The sequence below is a fragment of the Lagenorhynchus albirostris genome, chromosome 7, assembly GCF_949774975.1.
Source record: "Lagenorhynchus albirostris chromosome 7, mLagAlb1.1, whole genome shotgun sequence".
Taxonomy (NCBI): Eukaryota; Metazoa; Chordata; class Mammalia; order Artiodactyla; family Delphinidae; genus Lagenorhynchus; species Lagenorhynchus albirostris.
Window position 1 is genome coordinate 78006177 of NC_083101.1, and position 7768 is coordinate 78013944.

Sequence of the window (7768 nt, forward strand, 5' to 3'; positions counted from 1 at the left end):
TATGTTTTCCTCTAAGAGATTGATAGTGTCTGGCCTTATATTCAGGTCTTTAAACCATTTTGAGTTGATTTTTGTGTATGGTGTTAGGGAGTGTTCTAATATAATTCTTTAACATGTAGCTGTCCAGTTTTCCCAGCAGTACTTATTGAAGAGGCTGTCTTTTCTCCATTGTATATTCTTGCCTCCATTATCAAAGATAAGGTGACCATACGTGCATGGGTTTATCTCTGTGCTTCCTATCCTGTTCCATTGATCTATATTTCTGTTTTTGTGCCAGTACCATATTGTCTTGATTACTGTAGCTTTGTAGTATAGTCTGAAGCCAGGGAGCCTGATTCCTCCAGCTCCATTTTTCTTTCTCAAGATTGCTTTGGCTATACGGGGTCTTTTGTGTTTCCATACAAATTGTGAAATTTTTTATTCTACTTCTGTGAATAAATGCCAGTGGTACTTTGATAGGGATTGCATTGAATCTGCAGATTGCTTTGGGTACTGCAGTCATTTTCACAATGTTGATTCTTCCAATCCAAGAACATGGTATACCTCTCCATCTATTTGTATCATCTTTAATTTCTTTCACCAGTGTCTTATAGTTTTCTACACATAGGTCTTCTGTCTCCTTAGGTAGGTTTATTCTTAGGTATTTTATTCTTTTAGTTGCAATGGTAAATGGGAGTGTTTTCTTGATTTCACTTTCAGATTTTTCATCATTAGTATATAGGAATGCCAGAGATTTCTGTGCATTGATTTTGTATCCTGCTATTGTACCAAATTCATTGATTAGCTCTAGTAGTTTTCTGGTACCATCTTTAGGATTCTCTATGTATAGTATCATGTCATCTGCAAACAGTGACAGGTTTATTTCTTCTTTTCCAATTTGGATTTATTTTATTTCTTTTTCTTCTCTGATTGCTGTGGCTAAAACTTCCAAAACAATGTTGAATAATAGTGGTGAGAATGGGCAACCTTTTCTTGTCCCTGATCTTAGGGAAAATGGTTTCAGTTTTTCACCATTGAGGACGATATTGGCTGTGTGTCTGTCATATATGGCCTTTATAATGTTAAGGTAAGTTCCCTCTGTGCCTACTTTCTAGAGAGTTCTTATCATAAATCGGTGTTGAATTTTGTCAAAAGCTTTTTCTGCATCTACTGAGATGATCATATGGTTTTATTATTCAATTTCTTAATATGGTGTATCACATTGATTCATTTGCATATATCGAAAAATCCTTGCATTCCCGGAATAAACCCCACTTGATCATGGTTTATGATCCTCTTAATGGGCTGTTGGATTCTGTTTGCTAGTATTTTGTTGAGGATTTTTGCATCTATGTTCATCAGTGATATTAGCCTGCAGTTTTCTTTCCTTGTGACATCTCTGTCTGGTTTTGGTATCACGGTGATGGTGGCCTCGTAGAAGGAGTTTGGGAGTGCTCCTCCCCCTGCTATATTTGGAAGAGTTTGAGAAGGATGGGTGTTAGCTCTTCTGTAAATGTTTGATAGAATTCGTCTGTGAAGCAATCTGGTCCTGGGCTTTTGTCTGTTGGAAGATTTTTAATCACAGTTTCAATTTCAGTGCTTGTGATTGGTCTGTTCATATTTTCTATTTCTTCCTGGCTCAGTCTCAGAAGGTTGTGCTTTTCTAAGAATTTGTCCATTTCTTCCAGGTTGTCCATTTTATTGGCATAGAGTTGCTTGTAGTAATCTCTCATGACCCTTTGTATTTCTGCTTGTCAGTTGTTATTTCTCCTTTTTCATTTCCAATTCTATTGATTAGTATTCTTCCTTTTTTTCTTGATGAGTCTGGCTAATGGTTCATCAACTTTTTTTATCCTTTCACAGAATCAGCTTTTAGTTTTATTGATCGTTGCTACTGTTTCCTTCATTATTTTTCATTTATTTCTGATTTGATCTTTATGATTTCTTTCCTTCTGCTAACTTTGGGGTTTTTTTGTACTTCTTTCACTAGCTGCTTTAAGTGTAAGGTTAGCTTGTTTATTTGAGAGGTTTCTTGTTTCTTAAGGTAGGATTGTATTTCTATAAACTTCCCTCTGAAAACTGCTTTTGCCGCATTCCATAGGTTTTGGGTCATCGTGTTTTCATTGTCATTTGTTCCCAAGTATTTTCTGATTTCCTCTTGGATTTCTTCATAGATCTCTTGGTTATTAAGTAGTGTATTGTTTAGCATCCATGTGTTTGTCTTTTTTTACAGATTTTTCCTGTATTTGATATCTACTCTCATAGAGTTGTGGTCAGAAAAGGTACTTGATACGATTTCAATTTTCTTAAATTTACCAAGGCTTGATCTGTGACCAAAGATATGATCTATCCTGGAGAATGTTCCATGAGCACTTGAGAAGAAATTGTATTCTGCTGTTTTTGGATGGAATGTCCTATAAATATCAATTAAGCCACTCTTGTTTAATGTATCATTTAAAGCTTGTGCTTCCTTATTTATTTTCATTCTGTATGCTCTGTCCATTGGTGAAAGTGGGGTGTTCAACTCCCCTACTATGATTGTGTTTCTGTCATTTTCCCCTTTTATGGCTGTTAGCAGTTGCCTTATGTATTCAGGTGCTGCTATGTTGGGTGCATAAATATTTACAATTGTTATATCTTCTTCTTGGATTGATCCCTTGATCATTATGTAGTGTCCTTCTTTGACTCTTGTAATAGTCTTTATTTTAAAGTCTGTTTTTTCTGATATGAGAATTGCTAGACCAGCTATTTTTTATTTCCATTTGCATGGAATATATTTCTCCATCCCCTCACTTTCAGTCTGTATATGTCCCCAGGTCTGAAGTGGGTGTCTTGTACACAACCTACATATGGGTCTTATTTTTGTATCCATTCAGCCACTCTATGTCTTTTGGTTGGAGCATTTAATCCATTTACATTTAAGGTAGTTATCAATATGTATGTTCCTATTACCATTTTATTAATTGTTCTGGGTTTGCTATTGTAGGTCTTTTCCTTCTCTTGTGTTTCCTGCCTAGAGAAGTTCCTTTAGAATTTGTTGTAAGGTTGGTTTGGTGGTGCTGAATTCTCGTAGCTTTTGCTTGTCTGTAAAGATTTTAATTTCACTGAGTGAGATCCTTGCTGGGTAGAGTAATCTTGGTTGTAGGTTTTTCCCTTTCATCACTTTAAATGTGTCCTGCCACTCCCTTCTGGCTTGCAGAGTTTCTGCTGAACGATCAGCTGTTAACCTTATGGGGATTCCCTTGTATGTTATTTGTTGTTTTTCCCTTGCTGCTTTTAATATTTTTTCTTTCTTTTTTTTTTTTCGGTATGCGGGCCTCTCACTGTTGTGGCCTCTCCTGTTGTGGAGCACAGGCTCTGGACGCGCGAGCTCAGCGGCTGTGGCTCACGGGCCCAACCACTCCGCGGCATGTGGGATCTTCCCAGACCGGGGCACGAACCCGTGTCCCCTGCATCGGCAGATGGACTCTCAACCACTGTGCCAACCGGGAAGCCCTGTATTTCATTTTTGATAGTTTGATTAATCTGTGTCTTTGTGTGTTTCTCCTTGGATTTATCCTGTATGGGACTCTGCGCTTCTTGGACTTGATTGACTATTTCCCTTCCCATGTTAGGGAAGCTTTCAACTAAAATCTCTTCAAATATTTTCTTAGTCCCTTTCTTTTTCTCTTCTTCATCTGGGACCCCATTAATTTGAATGTTGGTACATTTAATGTTGTCCCAGAGGTCTCTGAGACTGTCCTCAGTTCTTTTCATTCTTTTTTCTTTATTCTGCTCTGCAGTAGTTATTTCCACTATTTTATCTTCCAGGTCACTTATCCATTCTTCTGCCTCAGTTATTCTGCTACTGAATCCCTCTAGAGAATTTTTCATTTCATTTATTATGTTGTTCATCATTTTTTGTTTGCTCTTTAGTTCTTCTCGGTTAAACGTTTCTTGTATTTTCTCCATTCTATTTCCAAGATTTGGGTTAATCTTTACTAACATTACTCTAAATTCTTTTTCAGATAGACTGCCTATTTCCTCTTCATTTGTTTGCCCTTGTGGGTTTTTACCTTCCTCCTTCATCTGTTGTGTGTTTCTTTGTCTTCTCATTTTGCTTAACTTACTGTGTTTGGGGTCTCCTTTTCACAGGCTGCAGGTTCGTAGTTCCCATTGCTTTTGGTGTCTGACCCCAGTGCCTAATGTTGGTTCAGTAGTTTGTGTAGGCTTCCTGGTGGAGAGGACTATTGCCTGTGTTCTGATGGACGAGGCTGGAGCTTGTCTTTCTGTTGGGCAGGTCCATGTCTGGTGGTGTGTTTTGGGGTGTCTATGACCTTATTATGATTTTAAGAAGCCTCTCTCCTAATTGGTGGGGTTGTGTTCCTGTCTTTCTAGTTGTTTGGCATAGGGTGTCCAGCACTGTAGCTTGCTGGTCATTGAGTGGAGTTGGGTCTTGGCATTGAGATGGAGATCTCTGAGAGATTTTTGCCATTTGATATTATGTGGAGCTGGGAGATCTCTGGTGGACCAATGTCCTGACCTCAGCTCTCCCATCTCAGAGGCACAGGCCTGACACCCGGCCGGAGTACCAAGATTCTGTCATCCACACAGCTCAGAAAAAAAAAAAAAAGAAAAAAGAAACATATATTTGCTCCCAAATTCCATCTCAATTTGGTTTGATTCGTTGTCCTTTCAGGTATTCCACAGATGCAGGGTATATCAAGTTGATTGTGGAGATTTAATCCACTGCTCCTGAGGCTGCTGGGAGAGATTTCCCTTTCTCTTCTTTGTACGCACAGCTCCTGGGGTTCAGCTTTGGATTTGGCCCCGCCTCTGCCTGTAGGTTGCCTGAGGGCATCTGGTCTTTGCTCAGAGAGGATGAGGTTAAAGTAGCAGCTGACTGGGTGCTCAGGCTCACTCAGGCCAGGGGGACGGAGGGGGATGGAGGGGAATGGAACACGGGGCACGCCTGCAGCGACAGAGGCCAGTTTGACGTTGCACCAGCCTGAGGCATGCCGTGTGTTCTCCTGGGGAAATTGCCCCAGGATCACGGAACCCTGGCAGTGGCGGGCTGCACAGGCTCCCAGGAGGGGAGGTGTGGATGGTGACCTGTGCTTGCACTCAGGCTTCTTGGTGGCTGCAGCAGCAGCCTTAGCGTCTCATGCCTGTCTCTGGTGTCTGCGCTGATAGTTGCAGCTCATGCCCGTCTCTGGAGCTCCTTTAGGTGGTGCTCTTAATTCCCTCTCCTCAAGCACCGTGAAACCAAGAGGCAAGAAAACGTCTCTTGCCTCTTTGGCAGCTCCAGACCTTTTCCTAGACACACTCCCGGCTAGCTGTGGTGCACTAGCCCCCTTAAGGTGTGTTCACGCAGCCAACGCCAGTCCTCTCCGTGGAATCTGACCTCCGAAGCCAGAGCCTCAGCTCCCAGCCCCAACCCGCCATGGCAGGTGAGCAGACAAGCCTCTCAGCTGGTGAGTGCTGGCCGGTATGGATCCTCTGTGCAGGAATCTCTCCACTTTGCCCTCCACACCCCTGTTGCTGCGCTCTCCTCTGTGTCTCTGAAGCCTTCCCCCTCCACCACCTGCAGTCTCCACCCGCGAAAGGGCTTCCTAGTGTGTGAAAACCTTTTCTCCTTCACAGCTCCCTCCCACTGGTGCAGGTCCTGTCCCTATACTTTTGTCTCTGTTTTTTCTTTTTTCTTCTGCCCTACTCAGGTACGTGGGGAGTTTCTTGCCTTTTGGCAAGTCTGAGGTGTTCTGCCAGCGTTCAGTAGGTGTTATGTAGGGGTTGTTCCACATGTAGATGTATTTCTGATTTATTTGTGGGGAGGAAGTTGATCTCCACGTCTTACTCTTCCTCCAACTGGAAGCTCCTCCTCCACCACTTGAGTTTTTGTCATAACTTCAAGATTCAAAATTCAAGGGTAATACAGAGGTATATTAAAAAAAATTGATAAAAATTACTCATGAATAGCCTGATAAATTGATGACTGGTGGAAAAACAAGAGGGATTTAATGTTATTTTCTCCTTGATTTTACCATGTTGTAAAAATAGTACTGTATTATTTTAATTAGTACAAGTTGTGGATTGATATATCAGTTTAAAAAATGTTCAATTTCCAACTTTTGCTGGATAAATTGAGCAAGCAATTATTGTTACCACAAATTGTAAATTCATTTTAATAATGGATATCCTTTATAATTAATATTTTTACTACTCAGTTTTAATAATACTTAAAAATCATGTAGCTTTAATGTGTCAACTTAAATTACATTTTCAGATTTTTAGTCAACTTTGAGACCTCAGACTAATATTAAATTCAGTTAATTTATAAATAAACTTTGCATTCCTAGACAAAAATCTAAGGAATAATTGTCAGTAAAAGTGGTTTTGATTTTAGTTATTTTCATATATTATGGAATAACAGATTAATAGCTTATTCAAATGTTTTATGTGCCTCCTTTGTCATAGATTAGTTGACCGTAGGTGAGTAGGTTTATATCTGAACTTTCTATCCTGTTCCATTGATCTATATTCCTGTTTTTGTGCCAGTACCAAACTGTTTTGATGACTATAGCTTTGTAGTATAGTCTCAAGTTAGGAAGTCTGATTCCTCCACCTCCGTTTTTCTTTCTCCAGATTGCTTTGGCTAATCGGGGTCTTTTGTGTTTCCATACAAACTGTACATTTTTTTTTCCAATTCTGTGAAAAATGTCATTGTTAATTTGATAGATATTGCACTGAATCTGTACATAGCTTTGGGTAGTGTAGTCACATTGACAATATTGATTCTTTCAATCCAAGAACATGGTGTATATCTCCACCTGTTTTTCATTTTTTACTTCATCACTATCTTATAGTTTTCTGAGTATAGGTCTTTTGCCTCCTTAGGTAGCTTTATTCCTATGTATTTTATTCTCTTTGATGCAATGGTAGATGGAATTGTTTCCTTAATTTTTCTTTCTGATCTTTTGTTGTTGGTATATAGAAATGCAAAAGATTTCTGTGTATTAATTTTGTGTCCTGCAAATTTACCACATTCATTGGTGAGCTCTAGTAGTTTTCTGGGAGCATCTTTGTAATTTTCTATGTATATCATGTCATCTGCAAACACTGACAGTTTTACTTCTTCTTTCCTGATTTGGATTCCTTTTATTTCTTTTTCTTCTCTGACTCCCATGGCTAGGACTTCCAAAACTATGTTGAATAAAAAAGGTGAGAGTGGACATTCTTGTCTTCTTTATGATCATAGAGCAAATCCTTTCAGTGTTTCACCATTGAGAATGATGTTGGGTGTGGGTTTCTCATATATAGTCTATATTATGTTGAGGTAGGTTCCCTGTATGTCCACTTTCCAGAGAGTTTTTATCATAATGGGTGTTCAATTTTTTCAAAAGCTTTTTCTGCATCAAATGGTTTTATTCTTCAGTTTGTTAATGTGGTGTATCACACTGATTGATTTGTGTATATTGAAGATTCATTGTATCCCTGAAATAAATCCCACTTGATAATCATGTGTGAACCTTTTCATGTATTGTTGGATTAGTTTGCTAGTATTTTGTTGAGTACTTTTGCATGTATCTTCAAAGGAGGAAAGAATATAAAATGGAGAAAAGACAGTCTCTTCAATAAGTGGTGATGGGAAAACTGGACAGCTACATGTAAAAGAATAAAATTAAAACACTCTCTAACACCATACACAAAAATAAACTCAAAATGGATTAAAGACTTAAATGTAAAGCCAGATACTATAAAACTTAGAGGAAAACCCAGGCAGAACACTCTGACATAAATCATAGCACTATCT